The 17,132-nt window shown below is 44.0% G+C and overlaps 1 long non-coding RNA gene across 1 annotated transcript in view; it reads right to left on the bottom strand.

Moving 5' to 3' along the window:
• Positions 1 to 1,280: 1,280 nt before the first annotated feature.
• LOC128413194 (uncharacterized) overlaps positions 1,281 to 17,132 on the bottom strand; it is a 37,281-nt gene continuing 21,429 nt past the window's right edge. Inside the window, exons 3-4 of the long non-coding RNA XR_008330272.1 lie at positions 7,386 to 7,505; positions 1,281 to 2,452 (exon numbers count right to left, since the gene is read on the bottom strand). This is a non-coding gene — a long non-coding RNA (uncharacterized LOC128413194). The remainder of the gene's footprint in view (positions 2,453 to 7,385; positions 7,506 to 17,132) is intronic.

The raw sequence follows: 17,132 nt of genomic DNA, 5'->3' as shown, positions 1-17,132 counted from the left end.
CCATCATAAAAAGTGTGAAGACAGGACAAATAAATCCCCCCAAATAAACCTATATCTCCCCCAACAAACGTTTGAGACTAGCTCCCCTAAATCTAAAAGATGGATCAAACTGCGCGCGCCTAGCGGCGCGCGCCGCTGCCCTACAAGCTCTGACAAGCTCCTCCCACAGCTAATCCCCTACCTCAACAGAAGCCCTGCCCCCTCTGACCTTTGCACAGAGAAAGCAGCTAATCAGCCACAAGAAACTCACACAAGAAAACCCTTTTTGTTCCTTCTTCAGCCGCTGCCCTACAAGCTCTGACAAGCTCCTCCCACAGCTAATCCCCTACCTCAACAGAAGCCCTGCCCCCTCTGACCTTTGCACAGAGAAAGCAGCTAATCAGCCACAAGAAACTCACACAAGAAAACCCTTTTTGTTCCTTCTTCAGCCGCTGCCCTACAAGCTCTGACAAGCTCCTCCCACAGCTAATCCCCTACCTCAACAGAAGCCCTGCCCCCTCTGACCTTTGCACAGAGAAAGCAGCTAATCAGCCACAAGAAACTCACACAAGAAAACCCTTTTTGTTCCTTCTTCAGCCGCTGCCCTACAAGCTCTGACAAGCTCCTCCCACAGCTAATCACCTACCTCAACAGAAGCCCTGCCCCCTCTGACCTTTGCACAGAGAAAGCAGCTAATCAGCCACAAGAAACTCACACAAGAAAACCCTTTTTGTTCCTTCTTCAGCCGCTGCCCTACAAGCTCTGACAAGCTCCTCCCACAGCTAATCCCCTACCTCAACAGAAGCCCTGCCCCCTCTGACCTTTGCACAGAGAAAGCAGCTAATCAGCCACAAGAAACTCACACAAGAAAACCCTTTTTGTTCCTTCTTCAGCCGCTGCCCTACAAGCTCTGACAAGCTCCTCCCACAGCTAATCACCTACCTCAACAGAAGCCCTGCCCCCTCTGACCTTTGCACAGAGAAAGCAGCTAATCAGCCACAAGAAACTCACACAAGAAAACCCTTTTTGTTCCTTCTTCAGCCGCTGCCCTACAAGCTCTGACAAGCTCCTCCCACAGCTAATCCCCTACCTCAACAGAAGCCCTGCCCCCTCTGACCTTTGCACAGAGAAAGCAGCTAATCAGCCACAAGAAACTCACACAAGAAAACCCTTTTTGTTCCTTCTTCAGCCGCTGCCCTACAAGCCTTTAGAAGGCGATTGGGCCGGATCCGGCCCCCGGACCTTAGTTTGCCTACCCATGTTCTAAAATGTATCTGATCAATACAAACCAAAGACTACACATGCAGAGGTTTCCTGTTGCTCATCTGAAGGCAAAAGCTCCTTCAACTGCATGTCTGAGCTCATGATGGAGGATGGTGAAGCTATTGCCTTGATTCAACAAGTGAAACACATGTGTTTACCAGAACTGGAAAGACCTGAGCCAGGGGGCAGAAGCCCCACTGAAATCACCTTCAAAACCACGTGTGGAGGCACGAGTGGACTGAATCCAGTTCTTTGCCTGAACTGATTATTGGTGCTCTTCAAAGCCGTTTGATAAGGCCTCATGCTTGCACTCTCATTTTCACCTTTTAGACCCTTGTTCCCATGCCCCGAGAGACGCATCTGCAGCACCTGTTTGCGCATGACCTTCCCTCTGCTGTACGGGAACCACAGTTCATTGCTTATTTACATACACCCCACAGAGATGCTTTCATCAAACCCCAAAAACACACACAACCATGCCTGCTGTTGTGTATCTCCACTTCCACAGGCAAAATGGTGCTATCAGAAACAGGTCTTAAATTACAAGTCCCTGAGTGGGTCAGCTGCAGTCAAATGCTGGGTTTACATCCAGACGCAGCGGATGTTGCACACTTCCCTTTTGCTTCTCTTGCCCAAGATGCTCTTGGCAGAAAGATGGGCCTCAGGTGGGCAACCGGGATGAGCACTGATTAGCTGGAAGAGGTAAAGAGATTTATACATCCAATATAATGAAACCTGTATGATCCTGTATAACTTGCTCGTTGCTAATCTCCTTCCAACTGTGCTTTGGCACGGAACACCAAGCCTACTCCAGCCCAATATGCAGCTCTGTATATTTCTCTGGTAATTAACCTTGACAATTTGAAGTGTACAGCTTCAGCCTGGGTATCATGCTCGTTCCTACCCTCTGCAGCTAAAATAAAATTATATCTTTGCTCATCCATTCATTTTACATGTAGAAAGACAGATGGTTGCTCTGGATTGTTCCGTGCTGCAACAGATGCTGTAATTGAGGGCTGGAAAACTCTGCCAAATTAATTAGATACCCTTACCAATTTGGATGGAAAGGACAGTGCATTACCATTCCGCGCTGTAGAGCTTCTGACACATTGGGGTTATCTTTGTTGAATTTGCAGGTTTCCTTGGGAACTCTTCCCATTGTTCAAGCTGGGACTAGAACCGCTTGCATCACCGAGGGATTTGCCAGGTGCTGAACGGTGAAGACGCAAGAGCAGCAAAACGAAGGAGAAGGGAGAATTGGAGGACAAAAGCAGAGGTGTATCCAAGTGTTTATAGAAAAGTCAGTGTATCCTCACTTCCATTCATCCATTAAAAAAAACAGGTAAGGAAACGGACCATTGTTATTCTAATAAGCAAAATGCCCTTCTCAGTATGATGGGCAGGGAGGATGTGAGGAACTGGGTAATACATGGACCCCTAAGTGTGCACACATGTACAGAGGGTCCTTCTGCAATCCTTAAAAAGGAAGCAACACCCAAAGGTGGCTTCATTTCAGATCCTGTTCACTGCACGGTGCTATGCAAAAAAATAAATAAATTCAGTCAAAGTGGCCTAATGAGCAAGACCATCATAGAAGAGAGAGAATGGAGCGTCAACTTTTATTTTACCCTCAAACCAAGGGGAGAAGAGAAAACAATAAATAAAAAACATGGTCTTCTTGAACAAAAAGAGTCCTGTTGGATCCGATCAATGGCCCAACTAGTCCAGCATCCTCTTCTTGCAGTGGCCAAGCAAACTGCCTCCAACAATGGAAGGACAACATAGTCATTTTGGTTTGTCAACATATGCTAACTCACCCTGCCATCTCTGAGAAACGTATTACTGCAATAATTTTATCAAAGAAAACCAGTTATTTATTAAAATATTTATATGCTGCTGCATCATAAAAAAAATAATAATCACAGGGATTTACAATATAAAACAAAAACCAGACAGTAAAGCCATAAAAAGTTAAAAGCAAGTTAAAAGCAATAAATAAATAAATAAATAAATAAAAGCATCTATAGACAATTGTGGGGATGTACTCTTAATTGCCTGCCTAGGCCTAGCAGAATAGAAAAGTTATCAGCAGGTGTTTAAAAGGTGGCACAGAAGGAGCCAATGTGTATCTATTGGCAGAGTCTTCCACAGCTGATAACATGAAAAGCTTGGTTTATCACTGTTGTTGGTTGACAACACCAATTCAGGGAACCATCAGAAAAAGTGCCGATAATTCATGAAACGAAACAACTTTTTCCAAACAAAGACGCAATTCATGTGAGATTGAGAAAGCATTACAACTTGAACCTGGTTTTAAGCATTGCTGAGTTCAAGCTGCATCAATTCAGAATATGACTAGGCCAAGCTGATCCATTCCACTTTCTAAGAAACAAATACCCCTCTCTTATTATCAGTTATTACTCTCGTATAGGACTGCTTTGACACACGGGACCTGGCAAAGGGGAAATGACACAGCAGTTTGAAGGATAGCTATTGCACTAATGGCAAGACTGGAGGGTTCTCAGCACTGGCATACTGGAACAAGAACTAGTATTAAGGGACAAACTTCACCTATTTCAGGATATGTGTGATTCTTCTTAAAAGCAGCCATGTGGTGAAGGGCCATTTGGATCAGGGCAGGCAATTTCCCAGTGCAAAACTTCTCCCTCCCGGTGCTGCTGTGAGCTGCATGCTTTCATAATACATGCTATGGCTCTGATCTTCAACACCATGCTTTGAAAAGGTGCATTTGCTTTTAGGGAAAGAAGGAGACATTGGGAGATCCAGGCACAGAGCTTAGTAGTTTGAGCCAAAGACAGTTGTACACAGGACCATAATGACATGAATTAGGATACCCAGAATTTTAAGGGAAGGACCCAGGTTCGATGCCCTATAACAAACCATGGAGAGCTGCTGCTAGCCACTGTAAGTGGAACAGTGGGCCAACTCTGGATGGAGAAGTTTCCTATGCTTAGGCCGATGGCAGGTCTACTTATTACCAGTGCCACTTAACTCAAAACAATACGTGGAAATGTTATGTGTGAAGACTGCCAGATGGGTCCCACCAGTTGTTTTGACTGCTTTCATACCTCTAGCAGCTACTACTAGGAGTGCCTGGTGGAGAATGTCTACATGATGTGGGTCCAATTTGCTGCATATAAAACCTTCATGGGAACCAGTCACCATACAGAGGTTGTGTCAAGTTGTGCTCAAGAGTCAGAGAACGGTGGCTGCTGATGTTTATAGGCACAATATGTGCTTCCCCCAAAGCTTTCTGTTTTACACAGACTAATGACTTATTGGTCCAAAATGCCTTTAACTATTAGCATCAGATGCATGCTTCTACAACAGAGTATAGTGTCATTTTAATAAATCTCCTCACATATGAAAGTACATTTTAGGCAAGTTTGGGTCATTTTGTCTCAAGTTCTTTGCAGGACTTTCCCCCTCCCCCCTCATAGAAAGGGACTAGAAAGGGTGCAAAAGAAACTTAATAGCAAGAGACAGCCCTGTCACAAAAATTAGTCACTCTGCAAGGGTGGTTTTCTCCCCATTCTGTCGCCATGCCAGATAGATATAGAAAACAGCATGTAAGAAGAATTTGGTCAAACTTTTGACTGTTGTAACTTTAGGTTAGCTTTTTTTCTAATAAGTTTCAGACGGGTTTTTGAAGCCCTCTGTTAAAACTACCCTATCAAATTTGCGGTGTTTCTTAGAATGGGGAGAAAGAACATAAATGATTGTGTCTTGCAGGAATGTAGGACTGCTCAAGTTGTGGAAAGCATGCCATAGAGAAAGCAACGGAAGGTTTTTGTGTGCACCTAGAAGGAGCCTAAGGTTGTTCACCTCAGGATAGATTTCTGCCTCTGTTTTCTTATAGTGTAGTCACCCTGATCATGGCCCAGCTGAGGGTGAATACCAATAACTGACAAAGGTACATATATTAATACTGTATAGCAGAGAAAAGTTTAAGATTGCTCTGTCAACTAAAAATTACCATTCTAATTTCATTGTTCTATGGTCATGCCTCTGTGTCAGATATTCAATGTTTACCAACATTCCATCACATTGGGGGGGGGGGAGAGTGTGTTTTCTTGTTATTGAGCTTTATTCAAAGCTATACTTAAAAGACTTTAATACAGACACAACAGAGCTTGCTAATAAACAATTCAACTGAAAGGGAACCAATTTAAAGGAATGAACATGTGCATTGCTACTGCTTATTCCTCCTCCCCATCACTTATAAATGCTGATATATTTGTGCAGAGGCTTACACTGCCGTGTTTGCAGATCACTCAGCATGCTGGACTATAAATTCATTATGTACACCATTTGCCACAATGATTTTGCAGGGGCAAAAAATTGTTTGCATAAACTTTTCTGGTCCAGGTTATTTCTTTGTGGTCCTGAGCTGTAGTTGCCCATATAAAAGTTGCCAGAGGTTCTGCTCTTGTTCAAACCCACTTCATTTTGCTCTAACATTGAAGATAAACTGTGTAGAACTGTAGATGAAGTTATGTGCTCTACAGTTATCATAAAAGCATGAATATTTCTTTGATTGTAGGGTTGTCAGTCTCTACTACCATATGTTTACTGGTCTCAGGAGGCAAAAAACAGACAACAGATTCACAATTAGGTGGAAACTTTTTCTTAAAATATTTAAAACTGGAGAAGAATAGTTATTACTAACTAAAACAATTACACTCATGAAAAGGGTTGCTACTTGAGGGTCAATTTCCAAATCTATAGTTCCATATGCTCCTCATATTTCGTTTGAGATAGAACAGGCACTTGGGGAAGCGTTAAATCAGCTGAATAAATTATTGCTGAATTTCACTTGAGTGTACATAGCTTCTGCTTTTCTTCTCTTTGTTTAATTCCTCAGCACTAAAGTGTAGTTGTGCTGACATATTTTGCAAAATGAAAATGTAGGATACATTCTCCACAGCCAGGGCCGGATTTACGTATAAGCTAAACAAGCTTCCTAGCTTCCTTCCTTCCTTCCTTCCTTCCTTCCTTCCTCATGGCATACATGATGCTGCTTTCATCACCAGCTGTCTCCACAACCACCCACAATTGCTCTGCTTATGATCTGGCCTGGAATCTTATGCTGGAATAATCATATGCCACATGATCTATGATATCATACATTACAAATACACCACAGTTTGTTGTGCCCTTCATTGTAAGGAAACCACACCTGAGGTATGTGCTGCCACCCCTGAAACCTCTCACCACTCAGGGACTGCGGGTGTAGGAATGCTTCTTTGTGGGCAGTCTAGGTGTAGTCTAAAACAGCACCTAACAGAGCTCAATGGGCATGTCCTTTTCCACATTCCAGGTTTAGACTATAACTTAACGCAAATACTGCCAATGGCTACAACATCAGCCAACTTCACACCCAAACACCCACCCACCGACCCACCCTTGCTTGGTTTATCTTCTAGTATGATGAACAGTTTTGGATAATGCAAAACCTTGAGAACTATTTTGTAACATTTTGGGTAGGAAATAATAATAAAAGGTAAAGGTACCCCTGCCCGTACGGGCCAGTCTTGACAGACTCTAGGGTTGTGCGCCCATCTCACTCAAGAGGCCGGGGGCCAGCGCTGTCCGGAGACACTTCCGGGTCACGTGGCCAGCGTGACATCGCTGCTCTGGCGAGCCAGAGCCGCACACGGAAGCGCCATTTACCTTCCCGCCAGTAAGCGGTCCCTATTTATCTACTTGCACCCGGGGGTGCTTTCGAACTGCTAGGTTGGCAGGCGCTGGGACCGAGCAGCGGGAGCGCACCCCGCCGCGGGGATTCGAACCGCCGACCTTTCGATCGGCAAGCCCTAGGCACTGAGGCTTTTACCCACAGCGCCACCCGCATCCCTGGAAATAATAATGGCATTGCTCTAATGTGAATTTTGGAATTTCTTTGGTGGTTGGTTACAGTCATATTCAAACAAACATAAATAATAAAACCAACGACTTGAAAATATTTTCCCGCATATCTCTAGGGCTTCCCCATCCTCTGCTTCCATCGACAGGGACCCATGTCTCCTCTCCCCTGGGCCCATTTGGTGCCCAATGCATCTGCACATGACAACTACTCTGCAACATCCCTTGGGTGATGTCAATATGAAGAATGAGCTTACCTATCGTTTGTAGTCCACCCCTTGGTTCTGATCTTCAGGCAATACTCAGGAGACTCTGGTACCTTCGCACAAACACAAACTTTTGAGGAACCATGTGACACAGTGCCTCAGCTCTAAGGCCTGCACTAAACGAAAGAAAAAGAGAAACCTCTCAAAAACTAACAGTCCCTCTTAAAGCTATAACACAGCCACACGGTATATTTAAAGCACTATGGTGCTACTTTAAACCATCATGCCTTCCCCCCAAGAATCCTGGGAGTTTGTGAAGAGTACTGAGAGTTTTTAAGGAACCCCTGTTCCCCCAGGCCAGCCCAAGAAACCTTGGCACCTGAGCCAAACCAACAAATGTGTACCCCTATCCCTAGCCCGGCCATGCAACCTGCCATTTTGTACAACACCATGCACTCACCAGTCAACATGGCAAATGGTCAGGGATGACATGACACTGACAAGCCATGTGGTGTAATGGTTAGAGTGGCAGACTAGGGCCTGGGAGACTAGAGTTCAAATCCCCACTCATTTTAATGTTTGATGTTTTATTATGTTTTTACACATGTTGGAAGCCACCCAGAGTAGCTGGGATAACCTAGTCAAATGAGTAGGGTGTAAATAAAGGAGTTGTTATGGAATAGGATGTCCCCATTTTCATTGGAGAAATTCTGGAGGGTATGATAGCTCTGTACTCCCAAGCCCCTCAGGAAGAACTTGCTACCCTCATTTTATTCCATAAAATACATTTGTCAAAAAGTAAAACCCTTTCCTCACCACTTTTTAAGAATTCTGGTTCAATAACAGGTGTTTGGTAAGTGTGAAGGAGTAACAGATAAATACGTGGCAAAGTATGTGGCAATGACCGCTCCCCACTTAAAACGGGGGGCGCCCTTTGCGTGGACGCACGCAGCCCCTGGATCTGGAGCGGCTCCATCAGCATAGGCTTGGCTTTGCCTTCCCTCAGGCGGGATACCTGGAGGTCTCCGCCTACCTTAGTCAGTTGTCCAATCCCACCTGGGGGAAGCGTTGCCAAGGAGACCAGGCCAGGTAGGGGAGGGATTACCTGCCCACACAATAGAGGGAGGATCTTACCTGGGAATCCTCACTTGGCTCCAGAGCTTCTCCCACCCTACCCACCCTCAGTTAATGTCTTATTTTGCAGGTTAACTTTTCTTCACAGGTTTTGCAGGTTAACTTTTCTTCACAGGTATGCGGGCGCTGCTACCTTAAGGTCGCTGTTAAAGGGCTGGAAAGGAATTTCCCTGCATTGGCAGGTTTCGCCTTTCCCGTAGCATAACGTCACAACTTTGGCGGCATCAGGCCTTGGGCGGAATCCTTTAGTCCATCTTCCTCTTTGCGGCGGAGATACCAGGGTTCCCCGTTAAAGGGGTTTCTGAAGGGAGGCTTTGACCGTATGCCAAAAGGTCGTCATTGCTCTCCCCTGTGGCGGCGGCGTAATGGGGGCGGCTATCTCTACTTGAACATATGTTCTCCAGAGCCGGCCCATCCCTCTCCCACACTGGATAACCCTGATGCTCCCTAGGTCCCTGGCTGGGGACTGGGGAGGGAGAACGCCCAATGCCTGAGCCAAGGTCTACCCACATTTGAAATTTAATAAAGTTGTGGCCAATTTAATCCCATAGCACGTTGTCTTGAGTCATTATTCCACATGACAGGGGGGACCGCTCGGGATCTGGGGACTCCACCTGTCCACGCAAATGTAGGAAGTGTTGTATGGAAATTCCTGCTTTTGTTTTATCCTATACTCTGCTCTGGATAAGGTGGGACTAATTTTTATGAGTGCTGAATGAATACGCCGTCTTCTGCTTCAGTGCAGGGAATCGGGTTGTGTAGATCTCTTTTCCCCCTGCTAGTTAAAGACTCTAGACTTCTTGCACTTTAAATAAATCAGAGTAACTGCACAGGATTGATGTGCAAGATTTTCTGTGAAATATTTATTTGGTGGGTAGCAGAAGAGAATTAGTGGAACATGTTAAGTGGATGGGTTTTTATAATGAAACGTCCCTTTTTTAAAAGGTACCGTGAAGTGAGAGTGCTTGAAGTTTTAAAGATTCTGAAACATTTGATAAGGCTCTCAAGGACTTGCAACCATTATATTAATATTTGTTATCAGTGGCACTTAGGTTCTCCTCCATTCACTCAATGAGTATCTTAAACAAACAGGTTTGGGCAGGGGACAAACCCAAAGCAAAAGCGTCAGACACATTTGGTGGTGCGGAGCATGATCAATGTAACCCAGCCAGTGAAGCACTTTAACACCCCATTGATTTCAGTGGAAAAGTTAAGTACGTACTTAAATCTCTCTCTCCCCTCCCTTTGAAATCGAAAGAGTTCATCTCTGCCTGGTTTCCGCCCAAAAAGATTCGTTTAATTCTTTTCCTCACCGAAGTAAGAGATGTTGATGCAACTGAACTTAACTAATGTGGCTTGTATTAAATAAACGCAATCCCCTTAAAACAGAACGGCTCCATCTCATTACAAGCACTTACATTTATCACAGATTCAATACCTACTGCGTTTCCTTGCCCATATAGTCTAAATCACGGGTGTCAAACACAAGGTCCGCGGGCCGAATCCGGCCCGCCAGACCTCGTCATGTGGCCCGTGTAGCCGCTGGCGGCCACCAGCCTTCACCTTTTATTCTCCCTTTTTTTTTTACACAAGAAAGCCGCCTCTTCAGCGCATGCGCGGCAGCCTACAAGCCAGAGAATGTCTGCCCTCAAGCGGTGCCGCGGCCCCCGATGAATTTGAGTTTGACACCCCTGGTCTAAATGATATCAGGCTGGTTACTGCTTCATTATCCAATAGGCACACTATGCATGGGCTTAGGGTGGAGAGACACAGAGAGATTTTGGAAAGAATTTGACATTTGATTTTTTTTTTAAAAAAGCATCAAAGTAGATATCAAGGGAGAAGTCAGAAATTTGTTGGACTTGCTTACTAAACTTGCTTACATGCTACATTTTTCTGTTCTCTGTTTATTACTTATCCCCATCTAAATTAGTGGGCATCTAGCGCATGTTGCACATGATATACATGCATATGCATTTCAGAATACATGTAAGTTTTGTGTCATTAAAAAAAGTATAATTTCATACTATGGCTTAGTATTGTTTTATTTTGAATTACATTTAGGGAGGCCCCATGTTTTTAGTGCTTACGGCCTCTAAAGGTCTCGATCCAGCTCTGAAGATGGTGAGCTAACAGTTAACTCTTGGCAATTAGGAATCAAACATATAACAGAGATTGCTCTACAGGAAGAGGGATGGATGTGCTGAGGTGGAGTACCAGTATCACCATGCACTGCCATCAGAAGTGGCTCACTAAGGAGGGCAGATCCACTTCACCAGCCTCCTGACAACTGAATCACAGTTACTTACTGTGAGGGGGAGGGGCAAACAGGTAGCAAGTTCAGCATGGTGCAAAGACACTGGCGGAGCCAATCCAGTGCTCCTCATGTCCTGTTTGCACCATGCTGACCTCCTCACAATCTTACATCTCCCCTTCCCTGTAAGCTACAGAAACCCACCAGTCTGGGAAGCTAGCCGAGCAGCTCTGCCCCACCTTGCAAACCACTTCTGACTACCATGCCATTGGGCCTTGAGGAAGAGAGATAACATACCAAGAAGAGTTTGGATTTGATATCCCACTTTATCACTCCCCGAAGGAGTCTCAAAGCGGCTAACCTTCTCCTTTTCCTTCCTCCCCCACAACACTCTGTGAGGTAAGTGGGGCTGAGAGACTTCAAAGAAGTGTGACTAGCCCAAGGTCACCCAGCAGCTGCATGTGGAGCAGCGGAGACGCGAACCCAGTTCCCCAGATTACGAGTCCACCACTCTTAACCACTACACCACACTGGCTCTCAACAAGCCAGTGAACAGGTGGTGGTGGCTCTCGCTGTTCTTTGTCTTCATCATCACCACAAGAGGGGCCCGGAATGGCAGGAAAAGACAACTGTTTAATAGATCAGAAATGATTAAGATCTTGGGAAATGTAGTAAGTTCTTTTAAAAAATCATCATCATCATCAGACTTTGTGTTTGCAAAATGATGAACTTGGACATACTTGTGTTGTTACCAACTGAACTTGCAGATGATGGTTCTTTCCACTGAGTAAGCAGAGGTGGAAGGAGTGGTGGTGCTTTTTAGTTACAGGACACATAATTGGCTGGGGCACAGGTGGCTAAAGAGAATAGTGAATTTCATACTATTAGGGTAGGGAAAGAGTGTCTGTTATGAAAGATATACCCGAGTGAACAACTACAACAACAAAGGAGATGACTTTCTCTTAGGAAGCCATTCTGTATTGATCAAATGGAAGCTATTTGATCTGCATCTAAATGGCCAGTGCATTGCAGGAAATAAGAAAATGCAGAATAGTTGAATAATCAATGTGACTGAAATTGACAAGCAGCAGGATTCTGTAATACACGCTGTCCTCAAGAGGAAAATGTGCATATGGCTTTCCTGAATCTCATTATAATTTATGTATTTTCAAGATATAAAAATTGATGAAATACATTTATTTAAATCCCTGGAAAGAAATAATGGGTAATACTGAAAATGAATTCCAGGAGGCAAATTTACCCCCAGGGGATAATAAAATGATTGAAGTTCAAACCATTAGAAACACGATCCTCACGAAGTGCCCCCTTTTCCTTATATAAGAGACTGGGTTCTTTTGCCTGATTAATTCTGCAGGGAAGGGGAGGAGAGTTTTCCCATCACTCTGCGGAGCCTTGGCAGCAAATTGCTGAAAGAAGTGAGCCAAGTGGCTGTGCATTAAGAATGCACAGCATGTGCCATTGTGGTGTACACTGTCATGTTCGAAGTGGAGAGAGAGAGAGAGTCATGCTTCTATACATGAGGAAGCTACAGTTAACCACATAGTAAACTCAATGGCCCATACAGAAGCAAATACCCCCTCCCCACAATGCAATTTCACAATGGAGCATTCACATCAATAAAGATGAACAACATTTGTCATTTTTGTTGGGACTGGCTTGAAATCCAGCAGACCCCAAGTCAGGTCAGTCCATCCCCACCTCCAGAATGCCCTGCTTTAGAGCTTTCCATGGAGTCCTGCTGGCAAAAAGATTGGTGGGCATCACAATAAATGCTGCACCAGCATCCCATGGTGGATTGGGGGTTGGATTGTATCCTAAGCAAGGCAGAGTGTGAGGCATGAGCCTTCCATCTTTCTAAAATGATAGTAAACAGAGATGAAGTCTATTTTCGTGTGCGTGGAAAAGCCTCTCTTCTCTTATTCGCTAGCCAGGACACTGCAATCTACAAGATAGATAGGCCATCTAAGGTGCCATCTCCCTCAGAGGAGAGGGGGGCGATGGCCTGGTAAGAGAGTCTTCCCCTTCATGTCTCCCAAACTGTGAAACTTCCCTCTTAATTGAGGGTGTATCTCTTCACCTTGGTCTGTGACAGTTGAACACAGGGCAATGCAACCATGTGAGTATGTCGCATGCAGGTTTGCACACGGAGAAATATGGCACGTTGACATACACATCCTGTATCAGATGAATAGCTATACACACTCTACATCTTATTTGCTGCTTTAGTGCACAACCTGTAACTCATCAAGCTTGATGAGCCCAGCCATGTATGGCAATCCAGCAGAGAATCTATCAACCTCTTTTTGCTGCCCAGTTAAGATTGCAAAACAAAAGGATTTTCAAGCACTGGCAAACCACCCGGTACAGCACTGGTATGCTGCAGCTGTCTCAATAGGCCTGTCTTATGGCATCTGCGTCAACAGCCCAAGCAGCCTACCTCGTGCTCAGGGGCCATTATATCATTGCAGCTCATGATGTGGCAGAACTGCCAAGATAACAGCAGCCTGTTATATATATTTTTTCCAAAAGCCATTTCATTCCTCCTCCCCCACCACCTCCACTTCAGAGAAGACGCTTTGCCTCCATTTCCCACTCATTTCACCCTTTGAATCTTGGATTCATTATAACTTTACATCTCAGATGAAATTCAGAAAGGTTAAAGGCATTGATTAAGGAGGTGATTATGCATTTAGGTTTCAGGAGGGGGAGAATCAGACTACACAATCCTGAGGGTACATTAACCTTTGAGATCTTCAACTATTGTACGGCTGGCAATACCGAATCCTCTCGTGGAAATGTCAGCAAAACACATGGCCTCGCTTGGCTGTTCATTTGCTTGATAGAAATGTGGTAATGAACAAAAGGTGGCCATAAAACAGGAAGAGAGAGCCTGAAATCAATCTCTCTCAGCTTAGATTAAGGTCCTGTCAGCGAATCCTCTAGCACAGATGGCCAAAAGGCTCACTTGTTGAAAAATGAAAGGAGACAGAGGATTAACCCTCAGCTATCTGAATGCCAAACATTAAGCTAATTAATGCTGGGAGGACTAGAGTTCTGTACTGATGCTGAGGAGGAGCAGCGGGGGTCTAAGCGCATGAGGCGGCAGAGAAGAAATGGCCAAATGAACAACAGGCAGAGGTGCTGCAAAGTCCTCAGCCTGTTCATCTGTTGCTGCATATTTCCCATTACTGCTACAGCACCTCGCCATCTCAAGTGTACACATCAGTCCCAACAGCTGGCAAATAATATTCTCTCCTGTAAATCTGAGATAAACATGTCTGTGTACATATCTCATTCTGGCCTTGCATTTGAAGTATCTATTGGACTTCAGGTCACACAGCTGGCTTACAGGGCAATATTGACAAATGATACACTTTTTCTATTAATTGTCATGAAATAGAAATATAATAAATCAAATCAACGATGATTTCCTTGGAAATGTTCCTTAGTGGAGGCTTTGAGAACTCTTTGAAAACAAAGTTCCCAGACTCGAGAACAACAGAATTGGTTCTCTAGGTGTCATGTACCCTAAGGCTCCCTTAGCTGTTGCTTTTTTTCTCAGGCCAGCTCCTTCAAAGCACACAAGGCACCCAAGGTAATTGCACAACCTGCTCCGACTCCCTCTCCTTCCACTGTGAATATGGCAGACATGGGAAATGGCTCTCTGTGCCTGGGTGGCACAGTAGTCCTCACAGAGAGAGAAGAAAGGGTGCGAACAGAAGCTGCCTTCATAGGCTCTGCTCAGTGCTGGATTTACATATAAGCTAAACAAGCTATAGCTTAGGGCCGCACTCTCTTAGGGCCCTCCCAAAAATTTCACTATTAATATACTACACAATTACTGTGATAAAATACATATTTTGTTATGTGCAAATGGCTTTAGATACCTATTAGGTCCATAAATTACCATATAGTATATATTCAACACACACACACAAAACAGCGACAATTTGTTGTTGACAAAGGACAGCTGGACAAAATAAAGGGCCCCATTACCTTCAGTAGCTTAGGGCCTCATCAAACCTAAATCCGGCCCTGGCTCTGCTACATGGACTCCACATGACAAAAGGATAAAGGTTTACCCAATCACATGGAAGAGCCTCCAGCAATACAACTGATTGTCCACTCAGACCTTCTCCCAACACATGAAGACAGAGCCCGGTTAGTGGACACAACATCAGGAGCAAGGCTTCACTACACTTTGATTCGGTGGATCCCCTTTACACGTAAGTTAAGGCATGAAGTGAACTAGGCAAGCATTCCAAAGTGGAAGAGAAGTGGTTGAAACAAACCTCCACAGACATAGACTGTGCTGTGGCATATCAAATGAGAGGTTTTTCCCCCACCTTGCACACCAACACAGCCCGTTTTTGACGCATTGTGGGTCAAAGAAAGTCTGAACACAGCAGAAACTTTAGACAAAGGGGGGGCTCGTTCACAACACTTGCACAAATACGCTGACAGGAATCGTTGCCATGCTATTCTGGATCCACTTTGCAGCAATAATACATTTATGCTATCCACTACAGCAAATGTAATTTTAGAGCCAGATTTGAAAGATGGAGCTTTCTGTTTGTTTTGCTCACCCTACTTGGTGGTTTGGTTGATTTATTTAAAATTTTCCTTTAAAAAAAATTATACATCAATTTGGTCGGATTTCAGTAGGGAGATGTTGACCTGTTCTAGAGGTTTGTAATAAATGCCTGTCTTACCTTGCCAGCTGGAGATAGATATATAGCTATAGCTATAGCTACAGCTATAGATATATAGATATATAAATATATATGGATGCTTTTTCTTCCTTTTGAAATTTTCTTTGCTTTGTTTTGGCTGCTATTTTGTTGTTGATGTTGTTGAGTTGCTAGTTGTTGACTCTGAATTATTTTCACTTCCCTCTGATCCTCTGGAGTAACATCAGTTGACTGCCATGACAGCTAGTTTAAATGAGGGCAGAGCCAGTTAGCAAACACAGCTGCTGGAGGGAATGGTTAGGTGACTGTACCCAGCTGCTGAATGCTTCAGCAAGCTATGCCAACAGAAGGTTTTTGATTTTAAGCAAGTGGGCACCTTATGGAATACATTTGCATGCTGTTAGCTCCAACTGCAATGAATTCCCATTTGACAAATGAATAGTAACCAATAACCAAGTCCAAATATTATAATTGGATTGGAACAAATTCAGATCCCGCGACACACTCGCTTATTCAATGTACTGCTGATGGCAAATCCTGTGACACTCACAGCCTTGTTGTGCTCTGCAACGAAGTTTTGCCTCTAGACCAGAATGGGGAACTTGAGGTTCGGAGTGGCCCCCAGGTCTCTAGGTCTAACACTTGGGACTCTCTGTAAGTTAAAAACTCTCACCAGCCCCACTTTATGCCTTTCTTGAATGCTTTTGGCTGGGGGAAACACAGCCAGATGGGCGGGGTATAAATAATAAATTTGTATTATTATTATTATTATTATTATTATTATTATTATTATTATTATTTTGCCTGGCTGGAATGTGCCTTGAATTCTGATCATGTTCACTGCTTGTCTTGATGGTGTGTGCAGAAACGAGATTTACTATGCAAAGGAAGACTTTGCATTTGTTGTTGCAGGTTGTGGAAGGTGGTTCTATAAGACTTTTGGAATAAGGTTTGCCATTTCTGGCATAAGATTTGTAGACGTGATGCTATATACCCCTCTTAAATAATATGTAACATCCATGTACTTTTCTCCCCATTTTTGAAAATAACTTCCCTCATGACGAGTGAAATTGTGAACAATTAAAAAAGAAAAATGGCAGGGCCCCTGGAGACCGAATAAAATTGGTTTGTGGTCTGAATTAGGAAAATCCCAATAATATTCATTTTAATATATTCTATGGTTGTCAGCTATGTAGGTATAATTATTTTCCAGGAAGTTCATCTGCCACAGGCCTGATAGTGATCAGTTGCTGTTTGTTCTACTCAGATAAGATCCTTAACATAACAGTAAACTACAGGAAGAAAAATGGGAGACATTGTTCTCTAAGTCTGGGACCTTACTCAGGAGTAGACACATTACAAGGAATTCCATTTACAGTGACCTTGTCTGCTGTAATGTATGGCTTTTTCTTCCACTGATAGGGAAGATGGGCAGGCATGTGGGGTTAAGAACATAGCACCCAGTGACACGAGCCACATCACTTCGGCAAAGATGTCTAGTCTGGGTATCTTTTCCAGGAATTGCTTTTAGAACAGCAGGAGGAAGTGAAATATTATCAGGTAGCCAGAAGCAGTGCTCTTACTTGAGCCCTCAATGCTGCCATCTCCCACCAAGGCCTTCTATTCTCAGACATGCCTCTTATGGACTCAGTGATTTCTGGAACACTTTACAGTGGTACCTCAGGTTAAGTACTTAAT

The sequence above is a fragment of the Podarcis raffonei genome, chromosome 4 (assembly GCF_027172205.1).
Source record: "Podarcis raffonei isolate rPodRaf1 chromosome 4, rPodRaf1.pri, whole genome shotgun sequence".
NCBI lineage: Eukaryota > Metazoa > Chordata > Lepidosauria > Squamata > Lacertidae > Podarcis > Podarcis raffonei.
The sequence above is the reverse complement of the archived record's forward strand: the minus strand, read 5'-3'. Positions and strand labels throughout refer to the sequence as shown.